Consider the following 23,037-nt stretch of genomic DNA (forward strand, 5'->3'; position numbering starts at 1 on the left):
AAAGTCATGAACTCAGGCCTCGTTTCCCTCTACAGACTGTGCAGCTATCCCTGAAGAACCAGAAGCCTTTCTCACAAACCCAGCATGAAGTCTTAAAATTTTCTTTAGCAAATTGTTCTAAGCAGACAGTACAATTGAAGTGGTAAGTTAATATGAAATCTTCGGCTAGCCTCACTGTAGCCTTTCCAAGAATTGGGCAAAAGTTGCGGATTAAACTGCTAAAAACAAGAATAAAATAATGATCAAAAAGTCTTCAGATCTTTCCTTGGCAAAAAATTAATGGACTATACTATCGTGATGATATAGCAAAAATCATCGGGGGAAACAGATTTGGGGAAGGGGAAGGGAAAATCACAGAGTCTATGGAACAATATTATAAAACAAATAAATACATTTTTGATGGAGTTCAGAAAGTGCTGTTATAGACCTCAGGCTGGCCCAATACTTTTTTTTTCTGTGAAGTACATAGTTTATGAGGGAAAGACAATTTGGCAAGCATGTAGGGAGATGCTCACACAGCCACCAAATACTTGCATCACAAATGTGTTATCAGGAGAAATCACTCAGCAGGTTTTCATACCCCATGGAATTAGAGATGAGAAGATCTTCCCCTCAAAAACATGGTCATAGTAGCAGTATCAATCTTTGTGGGGATTGGAAAGCCAGGGCAGTTTGACCCTTTCACAGGGAATTGCAGTCATCTGATTTGTGTAATTCACGTGAATTAGAATTAAGCTCAAATTTATCTGTGTCTAAGGAGCTTATTTTCACTTGCGTTGGTTGTCATTTTCGATCAGATCTTACCCCCATCACTAAGCCATAAATGCAAACATGTATATGGATGCTCAGAACGGAGCCAATGGATTCCATCATAGAAGTAGAAATGATCCTAAAGAAGAAACAGTGAAGCTATATGCAGCTTCCTCCAAGTGCCACATTGAACATGAGACCATTTGGCAGGCCTCATGTCAAATATTTGTGTTTTTCTATTTGCAAACAGGTGAAAAAGTTGCTTTATTCTGCTATATAAAACCAAAGATATTATGCAGTTACAAGAAAAAGAAGAAAGTGGGAGAGCAGTAAAATAAGGAAGGAAATGAGAGACAAGTAGAGACCTCTTATGCTAATTGTGTTTCCAGGTCCAGAATAGAATCCTAAACATGATTGTCCCTAAGTAAAATTTAATACCTCCAGGAGCTTGAGTGAAATAAGAAAACAGATTAAGAAGGAAAATGAGAAAAGGGAGTAGGCTTGTGATAAAGCAGTTAAAGTGCTTTTTGCTATGTCTCAGCTCTGCTTCTGATTCCCAGCTTCCTGCTAATGTGCCTTGGAAAGTAGGAGATGATGGTTTAGGTAGTGGAGCAGAATCCTTACCACTCATGTTGGAGACCCAAGGTGAGGTCCTATCTCCCTGTCTGACTGGACTCAAACCCACATGGTATGGACATGTGGCAAACTTATCAGAGTATGGGAGCATATTGTTTGCCAATTTCTCTTTTCTATATCTTTCTACTTTTCACATTAAAAAAACTACAAAGTATGATTACTAAATTATACTTTTTTATTCTACCAAGGATATGCAAAAATGAAGGAATATATGATGCTAAAGGAACCCACAAGAATTTATATGCAAACTAAAAACCTATGATAGATTGACTTTTCAAAAAAATAATGAAATTGGCAGCCTAAAGTCACATAAGTTAAATATATTACAAAGTTCTTAAAAGTTTAAATCATCCTGTCACATAGAAGTCCTTCAAAAATTTTTTTAGCAAAGTAAATCTATACTTCAAAAGTAAACTTGGTAGCTGCTTGGAAATGGAAAAGAATAAGAAAGGTTTTCTAAGAGGGAAAAAAGACTACAAGAATGTTAAAGCCAACTACTAGAGGGCACATCAGGATTTGAAAGGATGTAATAAAAGATCCCCTTACAGCTCCCTGAAATATATGACAGCATTTCAAGGAATTTGGCTGAGCCTGACACTGACTCATTTGAGAATTTAAAATGGAAGACAAACTTTCCCAGTATTCAGCAATCACTTCATTGTTTTATTGGACCCTTTGATGCAGTCTCACCTGCAGGTATACTTCTTAACTTCTCATCTATACTTTGTACCTAGAGTACGCCAAATTATTTGGTGTTTTTTTTCAAGATTTACTTACTTATACTTGAAAGTAAGAATTATAGGGAGGGAGGAACAGAGAAAAATCTTCTATTAGTTGGTTCATGTTCTCAATGGTCACCTTGGCCACAGCTATGGTGCTGGGACCCAGCAGCTTCTTCCTGGTCTCCCATGTGAATTCAGGGACCCCAAAACTAGGGCAATCCTGTGCTGCTTTCTCAGGGCATTAGCAGTGAGCTGGACCAGAAACGGAACAAACTGGAGTCTAAATGGAATACTTGCACACAGACAGAACATTAACCTGCTATGTCACCATGCAAGCACCAACATAATCCCACAGAGGAAGCAAACTCGGCCTCACCAACAGAGCAGACTTTTTTTTTCCTTTAATTTAAAGCATATGCACATATTTCTATGTATCTTAAAGGCAAAATGACAGAGCGAAAGTTACCCCATATGCTGTTTCACTCTGCAAATGACAGAAACAGCAGCGGTTGAACCAGGTTGAAGCCAGGAGCCTAGAACTCCATCCAGGCCTCCCATCAGAACTGCAAGGGTAGGAGTATTTGAACCTTTATGTGCTGCGTCCCAAGGAGCACATTAGAAGGAAGAGAGATTCAAAGTGGAAGCAGAATCAACTGTGGGCTTTCCTGAAACACAGGCATCTCAAACAGCAACTGAATGTGCTGCAATGCAGTGTCTGTATGGATGCCATCTGTCCCCTCAACTGAGCAAACAGGTCAAGGCAGGGAAAGACAGCTTCATTCATTAAAGAACTTCAGGATACATGTATTAATTTTACATATGTATTTTTAGTCATGAAGCTTGAATCATCTTTATCATTCATGCCGAAGTTCTTCAGTACTAGCACATCTATGACCAAAGGTGAAGTTTCAAATCACCTGTCCAAGCCAATATTAGTGTTGATTTCTTTGTTTCCATCACTTTCCCATTCAGTCATTAGGCAAGTCTGGGCTGTTCTCTATTTAAGCCATCCTTTTCTTAGACTACTCTCTGTTCCTTAGATCTCCTCACCAATTCTTGCCTTGTTTGCTACAGATCTGATCTGATAAAGCCAAAGACCTCCTGAAAGCTACTGTGATGTCCTTTTGTCTTCAGGTTAAATTGCTAACAGAGCGCACAAAGCCCTTTGTGACCCATCCACAGTTTATTTTACAAATCTCTTCTCCATGCTAAACTTCTCTAGACCTTTACATGCGTTACTCCATGTCAAATGCCCTGACCTCCCAAAGCTGTTAAGTAAGAAATCCCAAGGATTCTTATAGCATTTTTAGTACATCACTAAAAGAAATGATACTATGATTTTCATTTGTGTCCCAAAATAAATCTTTAACATTGAATCTCATTCATACTCTGTTGCCCATATCAGAACAGTGCCTGGCACGTAGCAGTTAGAGAAGAAAAAACATTGCCAAATAGATATTACTGATGCCATGTTTATGCTTAATAATACAGACTCAAAGAACAGTGATGCTCTTGTATAATTACAGTCATGTTCTCAATGAGCCCAGACAAAGCAACATACATTATACCATGACTCATCCATGATTATCTCCAAGTACATAAAACAAAGAACAACACTGTGGATTATAATCATCTATTAATATATAGTTGTCAGAGAACTGTCAGCTTAAAAACTGCCTTGGGCAACTACTGCTAACTCAAAGTTTACATGTAATAAATGCAAACTTAAATTACTGAGCTTATAGAGACTAAGCATAGCAATAGCTTTCATGGAATACTGCTATAAGAAATCAACTGATCCATGAGTTTGGAACTCCACATTTTCCTCTATCCTTACACAGTCTCTCTTAACAATCATATTGCAGCCCCAAAGATCAGCTACTTCTCGGTCAGTTCTTAAACATTCACCAGGTGAGGAACAATGTGAAAAACTAGGTCCGTCCCGTGTCTATGCCTTTAGAAAGTGAGGAATACATGCAGAAGCTGTGGTCCCTGGTAGAACTCAATTCTCCCTTGAAGGCCAATTCAAAAGCACTAAAAGAACCCTGAGCTTTAGAAAAGGTAATGCCCGTTGGCTACAAGGAGCTAAGGATATTAAACTCTGCAGAGTTGGGAGAAAAGATTTCTGAAGAAAGAAGATTAGAGCTATCCGTTAACATTTCAACAAGGGCTATTTTTTTTTTAAGGAACCAAATTTTGGATGCCAGGCAAAGTACAAACTTGCTATAATAAAATGTCCATCCAAAGATCTGATCATTAGTTTTTATGCTAGTCTGCCATTAAAATGACCTAAATAGAAAAGCTGCATTTTAGACAAGCAAAAATGTAGCTGAAGTCCCAATATCTACTGTGTAATGTTGTGAGACAAATGGCTCCAGTTCTGACACAGCAACTGCAGTATGTCCTTTCCATTCAGCTTAGATTTCTTGAAGGGCAGTGCAATGATTCTCAAAGTAAGTTGATAAAGTTCCATGGCATTTTAGAGCCCAACTCAAAAAAAGAAATTCAGTTCTCTGTAAATTCAGGTTGTTTCCCAATAAAGTCTTCAAGCAGAAATGATGAAATCAGAATGCCTTGAGATACCTTCCTTCACACTTCAACAAGTTCCTCTAGCACTTTGCAAGCAGTTTTAGGGTCACTCCTCGATGGGGTTTTTATCTAGCACAGGCAAATCCTGAATACGCTTCATGAGAAACATACTTCAGGGGACAGTTAGCAAATGGAATACATTCGAAAATGAGCTTGTCAACAAATTTAAATGTAATGTACCATTATTAAAACCTAACATGCCTGGTAGAGAAAAGTTACCTTACCGAAAGAAAATATTTTCCACTATACATCACAGACACACCCCCTCTTCTAAATCATCCTAGCTTCCAAAAATACTAATGACTGATTATATTTCTACTTTTTAGCTAGTAGTTTTAGCAACATATCTGCATGTTCATGGTGCTGTTCCCTCCTCACTTCCCTGATCTGTCACACACAACTCACACATACATCAATGAAAGCATAGATGAGAGCTGCAAATGTGTTCTAGGTCATCATTGCATGTTAGACACCAGGAAACAGAGTATTCTGGAAGGTCAGTGAAAAGAAATCCATCTTCTAGATTTTTATAGGTAAAACGACCGTAACAAAACATTCTTTCAGAAAGTCTCAGAGCATTCTTAATTATTTTCTTGAACTTGTATTCCACAAGATGCGTGTTTGAAGTCAGAAAGATTTGACCTTAAATCATGGCTACTTTTGTATTAGTTTAACAACTTTAAAAAGGTCATTTAACTTTCTCTTGCCACAATACAGGGATGATATCTCATGATTCTCTATTATAATAAAATGCTAAATATATTAAGCTGATAATTCAGCCTGACTCTTCTTACTGATACACTGGGATTATTCTGTTAGTGAAAATGAGCATTGCCCAATCCCAGTGTCAACAGTTTTCTCTGAATCTCTCTACTTTGCAAGTCTGTCTTCCCCTGAAATTCTGAAGACCTCAAGATAGTGTGGGATTTAGACAGATAATCCTAAGTAAATTTTTCCTTTCCCTCTGTCCCTTGCTCTTGTGAAAACCATAGCAAATCAGAGAGGAAGAGTTATTCGAAATCACCTTCAACAATGTAAGACAAGTAATAAAAAGGGATTCATGGAGAAAATCTATGATTTTTGAAAATCCTTTTTGGTCTATGTTTGGCAGTCCTTAATCTGGACATAATTACATTCTTTTCCTCTGGCTGGTTACCTGTATTTGCATATCAGCAGGGCAAGTGACACTGCAGCATATTCATAACCATGCTGTGAAAGATGCAGCCAAAGCTACGGTCAGGCCCTGAGAAGATCCAAAGGACTCCTGTCATCTCAGGCCGCTGTTATGCAAACAAGAAGTGATGCCGAGCTGAGTTAATAAAGCCAGAGCAACTTTTACGGTGTATTCTTGACAAATTAATGTTTTAGTACTCTAAAAATAACTGACACACAGTATACACAAAAAGCCTTCTCTTTATTTTCTTTGTTTTGGGCATTAACTAATTCCAAAACACTGTTCTCTGTATTCAGGTAAGGGGGGTGGACATGAGGATCAGAAGATCTACCAGCAGCTCAAAAGCCTTTGGCTGGAGATAATTAAGAGGAAAGGGGAAAATCTGAACACATAATCTTTTACAAATTCAGTTAATTACATATGCATCATTTATTTCCTGTTTATACGTTGCATAATTAACTTTTGTAGTTATCTGATATCCTCAGGAAAACTGTTGATGGTGAATTTGATTGAAGTCAAAGAATGGAATTATAACATCCAATTAAAAAAAAAGATGTGCTGTTTAGTCCATGGTCAAAGAAGCTTTTGCTATGGCAATCACTACTCTGACCTTGTGGCCTCAAAGTACCCATGGGTGACATTTAAAAGAATGGCTGAGTCAGTGATCCAACAAATCTCATTTAAGCAAATTTAAACGGTATTTAATTTTCACATGTCACAAAAATATTATTTAGATTTTTTCAATCACTTAAATGTAAAAAAAGTCATTTATAAATGCTGTGTAATAAGATGGAAATATTTGGCCTATTGGCCGTAGTTTTCACAGCTCTGCTTTTCTCTGTTTCGTTTAATTAGAATTTGCAGAAAAGTCCTCTAGTGTTTACCTGTAGACCCAATTAAAGAGTTTCACTGAATGAAACATACTTTAGAGTTATCCAAAGTGCTTCCTAAAAACATTGAAGATTTTTAGTGTATTATTGTAAGTTACTCTAAAAACTATTGCAGCAATTATTTGAAAAACTTTCAATGTGCTCATTTTTTTCAGTGTGTTCATTTTAAAAACACATTATCAAGGAAGATTCCACAGGTGCTTACGTTGTGGAACAGCTGGGCAAGGCTGTCAACTGCAACACTGGCATTCCATAGGTGTGACAGTTCATGGAGCAATCTAATTCCTTCCTAATAGCCTAGGAAAACAGTGAAAAACGACTCAAATGTTTGGCCTCTGTTACTCATGGGGTAGACCTGGAAGGGGTGCCTGGTTCCTGTGGCCTGTTGATACTGGCATCAGATGGGTGCTGGTTGATGAGGGTAACTGAGGGGGAAATCAATGGTGAGAAAGGATAGAAAGCCCTCTCTCTCTCTCTCTCTCTCTCTCTCTCTCTCTCTCTCTCTCTCTTTCCTGTTCTTCCTTCTTTTTCTTCCCATTCCCCTCTTCTGTCTCTCTCCCATCTCTGTAACTCTGATTTAAAAATAAATGATTCTTTTAAAAAATCACAAAAATGATCAAAACTGCTTTTTCTCTGACTATAGGAATTCCAGAAAATTTCTGTTATCTGAGACCATTCTTTAGCTCATTTAAATGTGTGTGAAACCTCTGAAGCTATTGTCTTCTGAAAATAAAAGGAAACTACAATTTGATATAGATTGGAGTGAAGCACTTCAAGAAATACAGAAGGAGCAAAAGGGATTGAAATGGCTGATTGCCTTTCTTATTTTCCCAAGAGTCAAAGATGTGTTGTTTGCCATTAATTGTCTCAATGAACTACTTTACCTGTTAATATTCTTCAAATATTATCATTCATAAAACAACTCTAACTTCTTAGGCACTGACCAAATGTCTTATTTATTGTGTTTTCTTAAAGCTCTGTTTGAATGGCCCATGGAACAGTTCCTTTTTTTTTTTTTTAAGTTTAGTTTGTTTAAAGTCATTGGTGCAACCTTAATTTTTTATAGTTTATGAGGTCTCTCTGAAATCATTTTGATTCTGTGGCTGATAGTCCATTTATTACAGAGACTACTGGTGGCTGGTGCTTTGTCAAGGTAGCGAATGACCCTCTACTAAATAAGGATTCACAGTTCACTATGACAGTTTTACTGCCAAAATGGGTAAGTCCCTAGTTAGCTGTAAAACACATACACACAGACAGAAACACATGCACACACACACAGCCACAGCAAGAACAACAAGTCCATTTGGCCTCTCAAGGCTAGCAGCTAACTCATTATTATAGGAGCGGTGTGTATGCTAATACACTATAAATAAACATAAGCAGCAATGCTTACACCTGGCTCTCTGGGGAGAAAAAGCCTGGTTTGAGGCTCTGTGGTTGGAATCCTGTCAACATGGTCTATTTCCAGCTACTAGTGTGATATCTTGGAAAGCAGGATGAGAGAAAAGGTACAGTATTCTTTAAGATGGTATGAGCTGGTTGGGAATCTAAGTGATCATTTTTCTCTGTACAAGAAAGAAACTGAAAACTAAAACTTCTCTCTGTATTTAATTTCTACAGCAGTGTTTATTTTTACAATAAAGTAAAACTCTCTAAATGATTAGCATATCACAGAAATATTGGATTTGAACTACATTTTCAGAATAACTTGCTAACCAAGGGCTTGACACAAGCAAATGACAAATTTCTATGTCCAATGAGTGAGGTATCTGGCAGAGAAATGATCATTTATAAATAATGCAGCTAACTTTCAGAAAATATTTGTTTCTATTTGAAAGGCATCTTTACAAAGAGAAGGAGAGACAGAGAGAAAGCTGTGGTATCCACTAGTTCACTCCGCACATGGCCACAACAGCTGCATCTGAGTTCATCTGAATCTTGAAGCCAGGAGTTTTTCCTAGGTCTCCCATATGAGTGCATGGTCTCAAGGTCTTGGGCCATCCTCTACTGCTTTCTTTGGCTACAAACAGAGAGCTGGCCTGTAGGTAGAGCAGCCAGGACACAAAGTGGCACCCATATTGGATCCAGGCACCATAGGGTAGAGGATTAGTCAATTGAGCCCTGGAGCTGGCCTAAAAAGGTAGCTTTAAAGATTTAACCTTTTATTAGATGCAATTCAAATATAGTATTGAAATGTGTTTCTTTTATGTGTGGTTTTAACATTCTTTGTTTTTCTAATGTTAACTTTTGCCATATACCATGGCTTTTATGAATGCAAATCTGATTGATTGCAATGGTTTATGTACTCTAAAGGAACCAAGAACAAAATGCTATTCTAGTAGTATTGATTTGTAACATGAGTGGTAGACACTCAGGGCAAAGAGGAAAGAAATCTATGTTTTACTTGTAGGTATTCGTCCCTTAAGCTTATGTGATGCAGTGAGCAGGACATTCTTGCTACAAATATCCACTGTTTATCTTGTATCCATTAGTTGGAGCAAGAATATTTTACTTGTGTCACATGTAAATGCCAATATGACGTTTTACCTAACGTAAATATAATAAGACCAAAATGTCACTGGATGTGAGCTGTATTGGAAAAACAAAATTGCATATTTTATAATAAACCTTGTCTAGTGGTAACCACTTCTATACTTAGAGGCTCAGTACACCTTCCATTTTGGAAATTCATATTATAATTCCCGGTTCTACAAATTTACAGAGGAACCCAATGCAACATTTTGTTTGAATGAGAGATTTACAGGTGCTAAACGAGGTAGAAACATTACATAATGTATGCTCAGAAAGATGATAACAAGTTTACCTACCTCAATTAATGTTATGACATCATAGTAAGACAGTAAGTCTTTGGTGATTTTATCACAAAGGAATGAAGGATTGTATCAGGATTGTACAGAAAGGAAAACATTGACATTAAATCTTGAAGAATGAAGCAAGGAGTCAAAAGGATACATGTTTGTAATATATGGAAATGAGAGGACTAAAAATTCCTGGGATCAATGGAACAGAATTTCCAGGAGGAAACAGTTAAATGCAACCTGTAATACTTACTAATGAAAGAACTTTTGTTTGAGAAAGATTTTTGGGGCTCCTCAAAACAGACTGTCCAAGAAATAAAAGCAATTTATGCTGAAGAATTAATGTATATGTGGGAATAATATAAAAAGTTTGTGGAAAATAGGATTAAAAGATAGGTACATTCTGTTGCAAAGACTCTATAATCCACAAATAATTTTTCACTAAGCACATTCCTATGAGCTTTGCAAGCAGCTCCTCTTATTTAATGGTGCGCTCAAGAATCTAGAATGTCTGAGTTCACTAAAAGTCAAGTTCAAAGAGAACAATGAATGCCACCAGGACTTGAGTATTTGAATGAATATTGACAGTCAAGAACTCCAGCTGAGGGAGAAGGTGATGGCTTGAGATTAGGAAGCAGGAATGATGCTAAAATAACAAGACTGTACAGGCAGGCCGAACTGGGAACTTCAGGGCATTATGTGCATATGGCAAATGTGAAGTACAATGAGAGATTAGAAAGGAAAGGGATACAAAAAGCACAGGCCATGTCAGAGGATTTGAGTAATTGCCAGTAAGTCATATGGAGAGCTGGCTTCAGCTAAGTACATTTTGTAAAATCAAACTAACAAATGTCCAGAAAGTTCCAAAATTAAACAGATGTAAAATGGCTCTGCGGGGAATTAAGAATGCATCCAAGTCATCTCCAAACCTTTGTTCACCAGAAATGGGAATTCTTTCAGAAATCTCCTGACTCCCTACTCAGCACTCTCAACCCTGAAGAAGAGACCCTACTCCTCAAATCAGAGACTGATTCACCATAGGAGGAGCTTCGCAGATTCCAGAAGGACCAGCTGGGTAGTTACAACATGTTGCTTTGCATGACAGGTGAAATAATTGCCTCCAAAGATGGCCATGTTCTCATCTCAAAAATGTTGCTTTATGTGGTAGAATGGATGCTGCAGGGACGGGTGCTGCGTGGAGGGTTGATACTGCTTTCGTAAATCCTAGATGGTAGCAGGTGATTACTCACGTATTTCGGTTCCTTCCACTCACGTGAGACAGCCTGATTGGGTCCCTGGCCTCTGACTTTGGCTTGTCCAGTTTCTGATCACTGCATTCTAAAGTGAATCTGAATGAGCACACATACATTCTCCCCCTCTGTCTCTTTCTCTTTTTCCCCATCTTACTCTTTCTCACTTTGATCTTTCTCTCAGATAAAGAAATAAATTTTAAAAAATTAACAAATGGGCTTTCCAGATGCATACATACGAAGATGCAATCCAATCATATAAGTCCTTCAAAAGGACTATAGTTGTTCTGAGAGATAGAAGAGTGAAGGAGAGGTAGGAGGCATTCAAAGAATTTTAAGCAGGACTCAGGAAGCTGGGATTATCCCTTTGTTACAAGTGTAAGATACTTAATTCAACTGGACCAACCCTGACAGCTCAGTGGCTAAATCATCTCCTTGTATACATCAGGATCCCATATGGATGCAGGTTTGTGTCTTGGCAGCTCTACTTTCCATCTAGCTCCCTGCTTGCAGTCCAGGAAAGCAGTAAAGGATGGCCCAAAGCCGTGGAACCCTGCAACCATGTGAGAAACCTAGACAACGCTCCTGGCTCCTAGCTTTGGATTGGCTCAGCCTCAGCCATTGTGTCCACTTGGGGAGTAAAGATTTTTTTCCTTTGTCTTGCCTTTTCTCTGTAAGTCTGATCTGCCTTTCCAATAAAATAAAAAGGTCTTTAATAAAGATACTGTATTTCAATCAATCATAAGAAATAAACTCACCAAAAAAATATTCTTCCCTAGAACCTGCTTTAAGAAATGAAGTCTAACATACATTTAAATATTATTTAGTTTGTAAATGATTACTTATATGTTTAACATGCTTAGTTGAAGAGAAACAAAGAGAGACACTGAGAAATAACAACAAATTTCCCTTCCAGTGGTTCACCACTCAACTGATCACAACATCCAGGGACTGTCCAGGCAAAAGTCAGGTACCTGGAAGTCCATATAGTAGTTCTGATATGTAGCAAAAACTCAGACATTAGATCATCTTCTGCTGCCTTCCCAGGCACATTAACACGGTGCCATATTGAACACAGAGCATCCAATACTGCAACTAGCACTCCAATGTTAGTACTGAGGCTGTGGCTTAATTCACTATGCATGGTACAAGCCACTGGCACTGTGATTTAAGCCTTTTATCAGGCTCTGTAAATACTTAACTAGAAGATTAAGAAAAGTTTATTAAATTTGTTGTGATAATTTGCAGCGGCGGCAGCAGCAAATGCATACACTATAATCCTGACATCATCTATGAGAACTTATCATTCATAAACACCAAGGAAGAATGTGTCCACTTACATAATCTTACTGGACGAGACTTGAAGAATCCTTCCCGAACAAAGTTTGTTGAAAAAGTTATCAGCTTCCATAGCTATTCTGTTTCTATCAACTGGAATCCCTAGAGAAGAAGTATGCTTGGCAGTTAGCTTGCCTGACTTCCTTTTACCTCTTGCTCCACTGGTTTCCCAGTTTCCAATCGAATTTACTGTTAAGCAGTGTGGTGGAGTTAGCATTCAGTAGGGCTCCAGTCATATTGTAATAGCAATGACAATAATGCAACATCCTGGAAGTCCATGCCGAGTTCAATATGGCATAAGAAGAGAGCAACCAGCTAATGTTCAAATGATGGTAGGAAAGTAGAGGTGGAGGCAGAGACACTTCGTGGATTGGAAGTGATAAGCAAGAGTTCGAATCGGACAAATTGCAGGGCATTTCACATATAAGTAATCGCACAAGTAAAGGATTAAGAGATGAACTGTCTCTAGCTTTTTCTCATTTACATTTCAGATCAATGAGAATAAATATCTGAGTGGCAGAAGGCCAAAATGTTGCTAGATACTCAGTGTTCATACTTGCAAGACTTGCTGTGTCACAAAACAGAGTTTGGGATCTGAAAACAAAGGGAATGGTACTGCAGACTTTTAAGTAGAAGACAAGAAACTTATGTTCGAACTTCTGTAAAGCCTGAAGGGCAGTGTGAAGGGCAAATGTGAGGTGGATAAGAAAGGAAATAAACTGCTAAGAGTCCCATATAATAATTATGTGAAGACTAGATGAAGATGGGAACATATTTAGTTTAACTATGCAGATCTGGATGACCTTTTGGGTGAAGGATGATTGAGCAAAATGTCAAGGATCGGATTCATCATCATGATCATCATTACAGTTAATTTTTGCTGGATATTTTTGGGTGTTACTGTCTTATGGATGTTAGGTTATATCATACGAGAGGCACAATAACCCTAGGAAAAAAATAAGCATGTTACATCCATTTTATTGATGAAATCACTATGATGTCATACGGTAAAGTAGTATCCTTAAAGTATTACAGAAAGAACTAAAATGTAAACCCTGGCAGCAGACATCAGACACCACTATTCAAGAGACAATGGCTCTAGTGCAGGTCAATTTCAGAGACTTAAAGAAAATAACAGCTTCCACTAATCATCAAGGTAGTACAATGTCGCCACCTACTGCAATGGCAGTCAAGAACCTCTTCCAAGAGGGCTTCAAACCTAACTGGTATTAAGTTCCTTTTTCTTTGGGACTCTCACTTCCCTGTCCCTTTCCCTCCACCTGCAACAGTCGTCCTCTTCTGCTTCCTAAACTGTCACTGGGATGAATGACACAAAAGGAATTTGTCAAGTGTCTAGACATTGGAAGTCACGGCAATGTTAAACAGTGTTTAAAAACATTACTTCAATATTAAGGGGTCTCAAAAAGTTTGTGGAATGATGGAATCAAAAAATTTTGTCGGGCCTGGCGGTGTGGCCTAGCAGCTAAAGTCCTCACCTTGAACGCACCAGGATCCTATATGGGCGCCAGTTCTAATCCCGGCAGCTCCATTTCCTATCCAGCTCCCTGCTTGTGGCCTGGGAAAGCAGTCAAGGACGGCCCAAGGCTTTGTGACCCTGCACCCGCGTGGGAGACCTGGAAGAGGTTCCAGGTTCCCGGTTTCGGATCAGCACAGCACCAGCCATTGCGGTCACTTGGGGAGTGAATCATCGGACGGAAGATCTTCCTCTCTGTCTCTCCTCCTCTCTGTATATCTGACTTTGTAACAAAAATAAATATATCTTCAAGAAGTAATAATGTGAATTTTTCTCTAACTCTTTGAAGCTCCCTTATGTAATTTCTTATTCCTAAATTGTTATTTTCTTTGTCTCGTTATTTTCTTTTCCTGAATTTAAGTGTAGTGCTAACATATGTTAATTTAAGAATCTATACACACTTTTTGAGACTCAGTTTTGTCACATGCAAACTGGGACTAGTGAGCTTTTCTTTACCTGGAAGTGCTATTCCAAAAGTCAAAATGAAATCAAGTGGATGAAGCACATAGGAGAGTTTTAACATTTTTGTTCTTCCTAACCTACATTTAGAATGTGTACAACATATCCAAAAAATGAAATTGAATAAAATGTGAAAGAACAACAGAGATGGCAGGATCTATTGAGAGGAACAGCAATTAAACACCAGCAATAAGGCCTCAGAGGCCTAGCCCCGCCACCCTCAAAAAGAAGCTGATATAAAAATTCATAACACCAAGGGAGTTGAATAAATTAATTTGCTTATGCGACAAATTTAAATGTTTACCAATGTAAAACATGTTTAATTGAAGTAAATATTAGTAAGACAGAGATACATTGTTTCTCCCAAGAATTATTTTCATGTTTAAAAAAGAAATAACGGAGAACACTGCATTTATGAGCTTCAGCAAAGCAGAAATTCAGGTGAGGTTACTTTTCTGGGACTCCTGTTTCTTGAGACATAATTGCTCTGACCTTGGCTATATAATATGCATTCTGCCATTTAGTGCATTTTCTTGGATATTCATTCATCAAGTATTTATTACTCCCTGCAAAGGTTCAAGACAATGTGTTAGAAGCAAGTTTATCTCTTCTGCATGATGGACATTATTGTGAGTTGATTAGGACAGAGCTGGCGGGTTTATTTAGGGACTGTAAGATTTTATATGAAGCCTTGGTTTGAGAAGCCCACTTTTTCTCTCAATTTTAAGATGCTGGATTAACAAAGAGCTTCAGTGATCCCTCTTTCACAGCTACTTATATGCACTACCCCGTTACGTTCTGGGATTGTGTTGTGAAATTCGGAAGATGATCCAGGATGCTGGCCAGGATTAATTAATTCCATTGTTCAAGGTCCGTCGCTGTCTTAGTTAGGGAAAAAAAATGGACTCAAGAATTTTAAAGAGAAAAAGGTGAATCTAGGCTTCCAACAGGGAAGAGTAGAGTCCAAAGCAGAGGCTTTAATACAGATAGAAAAGCAGTTATTATAGGAATGTACTAAGACTAAAAGTGGTACTGTGTACTGATTGGGTTATCTTCAGTAGTGTGAATATCCTATATGAAGTGTTAAGACAGTCTAAGGAGATACAGGTGAACTACAGGTGCTCCCAGCTGGAAGTTGAGACATTAGGGTGTGTGTTTTCTATTTGTAATGATTTAAACTACTATATGTGATCAACAGTTCAATTCATAAACAGTACATAATGTTACTGTCAGATTACTACTTTGAGCTCATAGTGCTTTGCTAGCATTTCTTGTCAATCTCGGCCGCACCTTTGTGTTGTAAGCAATGAGTGCTCTTGCATTATTTCATTAAAAAAAAAAAAACAAATGTGAATGGAAACATGTCTTGCTTGGATAAAGAAAAAATTGCAGTAAAGAGTAAATACAGGTGAGTTCATGCCTTCTAATCTCCAGTCTTCTTTCCTTCAGTACATACATTATTCTTCCCAAGATAAACACTCAATGATGAAGGATTCAATATTTAATTTCCTTCTAGTTTTTTCCCAAGGTCACTTAATTGAACTCTCATTACAGGTGCAACCAATTTCTTTTCAATTTGTAACTGAACATTGCTGCAGCGCACAGATTCTGACCATATTTTAATGAAGCCTTTTATTAGAGCAGTGACTCCTATCACCATGTGTGAAGGAGCTCTCAGATTGTCCATTAGAGGCCACACTTTGGATGGGTTTATAACTTGGAAGTAAACCTTTCCGTGAGGTTGAAGTAGGGCAAAAAAGGTTTTAGCCTTAAGAGTACTTTGTTATTTTATAATAATAAATCAATTTTCTTTCAAGATCAGAGTGCAATAACAATTTTCTTCCAATGCTATCTCCTCGTATTTTTCTAGGTTTATATAAATGACCACCTTTCACACATTTATATCTCTGGAAACCATCCATTTGAGGTCAGGGAAAAGAGTTCAGGGATAAGGCCGTTGGACATTTTGTGTATGACGCTAATGCAATATCCACAAAGGCCAGTCAGAGTTTGCAGGGAAGATAATCTTTCTACTAGAGGCACAAAACTGCACCTGTGATCCAAGCTGTCTTCTCACACGTGCTCCCTCTTGGTCACTTAGTGTGGGTGGTCCTAACAAATCTCACCATCAATGAAAAGCCACTGGGAGGATGAGTCCAGGACTATAGGTGTTATTATTCATACATATGAAAAATAGCCCCCGGGCTCGGCAGCGTGGCCTGGTGGCTAAGGTCCTCGCCTTGATCCCATATGGCCACTGGTTCTAATCCCGGCAGCTCCACTTCCTCTCTGTCTCTCCTCCTCTCAGTATATCTGACTTTGTAATAAAAATAAAAAATAAATAAATCTTTAAAAAAATAACCCCCAAATATAAAGAGCAATATTAGAGGAAAAACATTATCCTGAAGCATATAGCAATGCACTTAGATTTTGCAACAGAAATGAATGGCCTTTTGACATCAGATTCTCTATCCTCTTTGTAGCAATTTGGATAGCTAAAAATGACTGCTAGATGACCAGAAAACACTGCAGAACCTAGAAAAACTAGGGTTAAGTCTATTTAATTAATTGTCTCTCTCTCTCTCTCTCTCTCTCTCTCTCGCAGCCCCTACACAAAACAGTAATAAGCCTTTCATTTTTGGCAAAATCTATTTCCAGAATTTGTAACACTTTCCTGCCTTTATTAGCTTGAGGAATTAATTTTTTCTTTCTGAATCATTCAGGGTTAGAGTTTGTGGTAGTGCCTTTTAAAGTATAAACTAATGCACCATATCTGTTTGGAAGGATTTGTGTTTTATTGAGTGCTGCTGAATTAATACCACTCTCTCAATCAGTACAACTAGTTCTTGCTACTGCCGTTGGCAGCCATACAAACAAGCTGTTTGCCAGGCTTATGTTTGTCGTATTCTAATTTGTTTTCACCTACCCCATCTCAGTTTAAATCATCATAGGGACCTTCTTTAACATAAAAAGGATGGGAATTTAAAACACCATTTATCAACAACACCGATGCTTTACTTCCTGACAATCTAGGAAAGTACATAATTTTAGGAGGAAATAGATTGCTTTCAATATTAAGACTCACAACTAATAATCATGACCCAGAGCTTTACAAAAAAAAAAAATGTTAACTCCTTGAGATTCATACACTGAACTCTGTTTTGTTCTCTTTGTCACAGTGTTTAGGAGAGCAATGACAGGTAGCTGGCTAAAGGCTACAATGATGCAGAAGGGGGGTTAAGGGCAAGATGGCTGCAAAGATGGGAACACTTCTGCCATCCCACTGGAAATATCTTGTTGTTCTGCCTTCGGAAAAAGCTGCTTTTGCTTACATAGGAAGTTCTGAAAATCATTATTATTATTACCATGATCTCAAAAAGTCAAATCATTATTATTATTCATTCCCATGGCCTACTTTCACACGGAACAATTATGACTTCAGATGAGAAAGAACAGCTTCATGTCAAAATGCTCATACATTTATGGAAATACATAGCTGTCATTCTGTGTAAAATTAGAAGCCTTCAATTTTCATTTCAACATCATTCTGCAAGCACATAGTGAAAACAAACAGAAAACGTGTATCGTTGGCTTGAAATGTAATATTCTACCCTCATAACAGAAAGTTTTCAGCCAAAGCGGTTAATTAACAAGGCAATCATGATAATCCTGTTGCTGTGTACGACATGTAAATGCCGTGCTGTCATTAGTACATATTGCAATGACAAAAAAGGTCATGAAATGACGACTGCTGAGCCTCAGCTTTAACTGGGACATCTCAGAGAAGAAATTTTTCTAATATCCCTAGTGCTTTCTCCAACACTTAAAAAACAATCATGTGAACACATAATATAAGGCAAAAATATACTTCACAATGAACCTTTACTAATCTGTTATTTGAATTAGAAGTCCTGGTAAAATGAACATTCATTCATATTCATAAAATGTTATATATCCACTACATATTCTGATTAGTTTACATTGAGTGAGCATAATCTGTTTACTGCAATCGATGATGCATTGGAAACACTTTAATATCTGCTTGCACTTTTAGATATCTGCTATTAAATCAATTAGTTTTGGGCTGGGAAGTTCAAATATGCCTATAAATGAGAGTTCTGGGCGCAGAATAAAGAGCATTCTGAGGCACAGTGACTTTAATACTTGCCTTATTTGTGAATCATATGCAATGTGTTTTCAATAAGCGAATGGACATAAACATTACAAAACTGTACAAATGTACTTCATATTTGCACCAAAGTAGACATATTTCAAAACATGCTTTATCTATATTAATTTGTTTGAAAGGCAGAAAGAAACGAGAGAGATTGAGACAGAGGCAGATGTCTTTCATTCATTAGTCTACTTTCCAAATGCCAGCAAAAGCCCCAGACGAGTGACAGGGGGCCAACCACATGCGCCCTCATCTGCTCCCTCCCAGGCTGTACATCACTGTGAAGCTGGAGTCAAAGGTGCAGTTACGTCTCAAATCCAGGCACACCAAGATGAGATATGGGAATCCCAAATACAATCCTAATTACTGAAACAAATGTCCTCTCCTAATTTTATCTTTTTATTTTAAAATTACCATGGCTTTGAAGTAACCTTGCACAACAACATGTTCAGCTGTCATTTGCAATTACATTTTTAAAAATATTTTTATTGCATTTTTTGAATTAATTTATACAGTAATTACATTGTATTACGTGACAGTTTCATAGGTACTGGGATTTTCCCCACCCCTCCCCAAACCCTCCCCCCATGCAATTACATTTTTTTAAAAGAATTATTTGTTTTGTTTGAAAGTGAGAGTTACAGATAGAGACAAAGACAGAGAGATTTTCCATCTGCTGATTCACTCTGCAAATGGCCTCATTGGCTAGGGCTGGCCTGAAGCTAGGAGGCAGAGCTTTGTCTGGGCCAACCTCTGCTGCTTTTCCAGATCATTAGCAGAGAGCTAGATCAGAATGGAAAAGCTGGGACTAGAACCAGGACCCATATAGGATGCCAGCATCAAAGGTGGGGGATTAGCCTGCTGCCCCACCATTCCAGCCCCTGTAATTACATTCTTATTGACGATTAATTATTTGTATGGGTAGTATACAATTAAAAGATCAGTTAAACATCCTTTAGAAATCAAAATAGAAGTTTAAAAATAATTTCTTGGAAAGAAATCATACTTTAGTGAAAGTGAAAATGGTAGATGTTTTTTAATTCTATGTGTTACTTTGTTACTGAAGGTTTTGAGTGAAAACTTACAAATGGATACTTTACAATACCAATTAATAAGATAAAGTTTGAAAAGTTTTCTTTCAGATTTAGATTCTTTTGTATTTTTCATTGCTATTATTTCCATGATACAATTTTATGAGTATAGTTCTCTTCCCTTACCTCCCCTTCTTCGCTATTTCCTCATCACTATTCTCTCCCTTATCTAGATATTGTCCCGCAGATCTAGAAAAAAAATTATTATTTATTTATTTTTATTCTTTGAGAGATTTATCTGAAACAAAAGAAGAAAGGAGAGGGAGAGGGTAGGGAAAGGAGAGGAGGAGGAAGGCGTGGTGTGGGAAGGGCAACAGGAAGGTAAGAGAAGAGAGGAAGGGGACAGAGACCTTTATCCATGACTTCACTTTCTAAGTGCCCTCAACAGCTGCCAACCAAGACTGCCAAGCTACAGTCAGGTGTCAGAAGCTTGTCTGAGATCTTCCATGTAGGTTTCAGGAACCATGTCTTATGTCATCACCACTGCCTCCCATGGTCTACATAAGGCAGAAACTTGAGGCAGGGGCTGGTGCAGGAAGGCAAAGGCAGCTGCTTTGCCGTGCACAGTGTAGCTGAACTTGTGTCTTAAATAACTCGGGTTAAATTCCTGCCCCAGAACGGGCTATGTTTGTAAAATCAGCAAAAAAAATATGATCAACTATAAGTTTCAAGATGATTAGTTCCTAAAATCATCAAAATTTTGAATTGAAAATGTCTAAATAACAAGGAAACACACCAAGTATGGTTAAATACAGAGATAGCACATTTGTGGCAGAACTATGAATTCTTATCAGATAGGAACTATACTTTTACAATCCATTTTCTTTGAATTCTCTTTTTCTTAACTTCGCTGTGTTAGAGTTTAATAACAGAGCATGGTATTATTGGTTTTAACCTGTTGAACACTTCAATAAATTTGACAAGACAATCATCTTGGTGTATTGTTTTTTCATTTTTAAATTTTATTTATGACAATCTTTACATGGTCAATTAGGGCACGAATGTTCAAGGGCTACAGGAAAGTGGTAAGACTATCATTTCCGCATTTTTTCCTATATCTGGGGTAAAGGGGGAGGTAAAGGGGGAAGCCCCACCCAGTCTCCCATCCATCCCAGATCCCCGATGTGGGGCATGCTCCAAGGGTCTTGCTCAATTGGTTTTGATAGTTCAACAGTAATGAATTGCTTCCAATCTCACCAAGCACGATGAGGTAGCTGAGGATTCCTCTGATTGACATAGTCCATCTTAGAGTCTCCATTTGCCCTGTTTTTCACTGCCAACATATGGCTGGGGTAGTTGATTGATTTGTTCTGTCCTCTGTCTTTTCATTGTTAGGGATCTGAGTCTGGCCGTTCTATTGAGGGGATCGCTAAAGAAACTTTGTCTGAGGTGAACCCAGACCGGGTTCTTGTGCATACTCGCAAATGCGGGGCGGTGCAGTGCATCGCCCCAGTCAGCTGGTGGCTGCAATTGCCGGGTCGGTTCTGTCCCCAGCCCTGTCTTCCACTGGAACCAATGGGTGTTGCAGTCCAGCCTGATTCTGCCCAGCACACACTCGGCCCTCACATAAACCAGTGGGAGCTGCAGCCTAGTCGGCGCAGCCCACAATAACCCCCACCAGGTCTGGCCCTTATCCTGGTTCCTGTGCTTGCCATTATGTGCAGCAGACTAGTACAGTCTGTCCCACATCCCATTCAGCTCTCATACATTGAGGGCTAGTACAACCCAACCAGATCCACTATCCAGCCCCCACACTTGCTGTTGGATGCCCTTCTGTCTAGCCGCCCTGCCCCTGTCCTGGTTTTCATGCCCTCCAGTGGGTGGATGGGATTGGGGAGGGGGCGACCTTGGCATCTGGGGGTTAAAACTTCCAGCAGCCTGCTGGCTGCTGGTGGGTGCCAGGCCCGAGCTGTCTTCATGCTGGAGCCCTGAATTCTCTTATTGCTATTCACAAGAGGGATCGGGCTGTGGAGGGACAGCAATTGCACAGGGCTTTTTTTTTTTTTTTCTTAGTTTCAGGGGTCTCTGTTCATGCATACATTCCACCGCCTGTGACTCAGGAGGTAATTTTTTTTCCTCTTTTCTGAAACTGGCTCACATAAAACACCAGCTGATATTTATATCAATCAAGTATTCTGTCAGTTATTTCTATTTCTTCTTTTACATTTGATTGGTAAAATGTATTATTAGAATTGTTTTTGCTTTAAAGATATTTTGACTGACACAAAGTGTAAAGGCCATTCAACACTGAAGAGCTATAGAAACTCTGAGAATCAAAGAAACTGTTGGGGCCAACGCAGTGGCATATAGACTGAGCTTGGCTATGGCATCCCATGTAAGCATCATTTCTGGTCCTGGCTGCTCTACTTTCAATTCAGTTCCCTGCTTATAGCCTGGGAAAGCAGTGGAGGATGGCCCAGATAACTGGACCCCGGCACTCATATGGGAAAGCCCCGTGGCTTCCTATTTGCTCAGCTTCTGCGGCCATTGCCATTTGGGAGTGAGCTAGAGAATGGATCTTTCTGTCTCTCCTATCTCTGTAACTCTTTCAAATGAAAACAGAAGGAAGGAAGAGAAGGAGGAAAGGAGGAAAGGAAGGAGAATTTGTGATCTCTCTTTCACGATCCAAATATTTTATAATTTTGAAGGAACTTCTTTCATTTTATTTTTTATATTATTTAAGATTTTTATTGATTTTTATTGGAAAGTCAGATATAAAGAGAGGAGAAGAGACAAACAGGAAGATCCTGCCTCTGATGATTCACTTCCCAAGTGAGCCGCAATGGCCAAAGCTGAGCCGATCCAAAGCCAGGAGCTTTTTCCGGGTAACCCATGTGTGTGAAGGATCCCAAGGCTTTGGGCCATCCTCTACTGCTTTCCCACGCCACAAGCAGGGAGCTGGATGGGAAGCAGAGCTGCCGGGATTAGAACCGGAGCCCATATGGGATCCCGATAGCTCAAGGTGAAAACTTTAGCCACTAGCCTATGTGCTGAGCCCATTCTTTCATTTCCTTTAGGTGAGGTTCTGTCCTTAGCATAGTTACAATCATAGCAATTTCCCATTTAACATCACTCTACTTTTAGCAGAGCACGATAAACCTACCCTCAGAACCACTATCTGTAGTTATTGCCCTATAAATTATTTATTTCTCTAACAAAGAGCAGAGTTCCAGGTGGTGCAGATTGTGTCTAAAATAACATTAAAACAAATGTCTTCATAATGTAATTTTCCAAATATTTTAGATTGCTTCTTACTAATAACTTTTCATGTGTTGGGTTTCTGATACATATTTTCAATTACTTTTCAAATTACGTTTTACAAAACCAACAGTAAGTGTAAAAGTCATTATTGTTTAACCAGTATAAATGTCATCATAGAAACAGGTCATTATCATTTCAGTTTACATTTCCTTATATATAAACGTGCTCTAAATATATTTATTTCTTTTTAAAGCAGTTTATTTATTTTCATTGGAAAGTCAGATTTACAGAGAGAAGGAGAGGCAGAGAGAAAGCTCTTCTGCCTACTGGTTCACTCCTTAAGTGGCCGCAACACCTGCAACTGCCCCATTCCCAAGCCAGGAGCATCTTCCAGGTCTCCCACGAAG

At 38.5% G+C, this 23,037-nt stretch overlaps 1 protein-coding gene across 1 annotated transcript in view; it reads right to left on the reverse strand.

Annotated features, from left to right (window-relative positions):
- NLGN1 (neuroligin 1) overlaps positions 1 to 23,037 on the reverse strand; it is a 691,248-nt gene that overhangs the window by 382,796 nt on the left and 285,415 nt on the right. The gene's annotated exons all lie outside the window — the stretch shown is intronic.

The sequence above is a fragment of the Ochotona princeps genome, chromosome 3, assembly GCF_030435755.1.
Source record: "Ochotona princeps isolate mOchPri1 chromosome 3, mOchPri1.hap1, whole genome shotgun sequence".
Lineage (NCBI taxonomy): Eukaryota > Metazoa > Chordata > Mammalia > Lagomorpha > Ochotonidae > Ochotona > Ochotona princeps.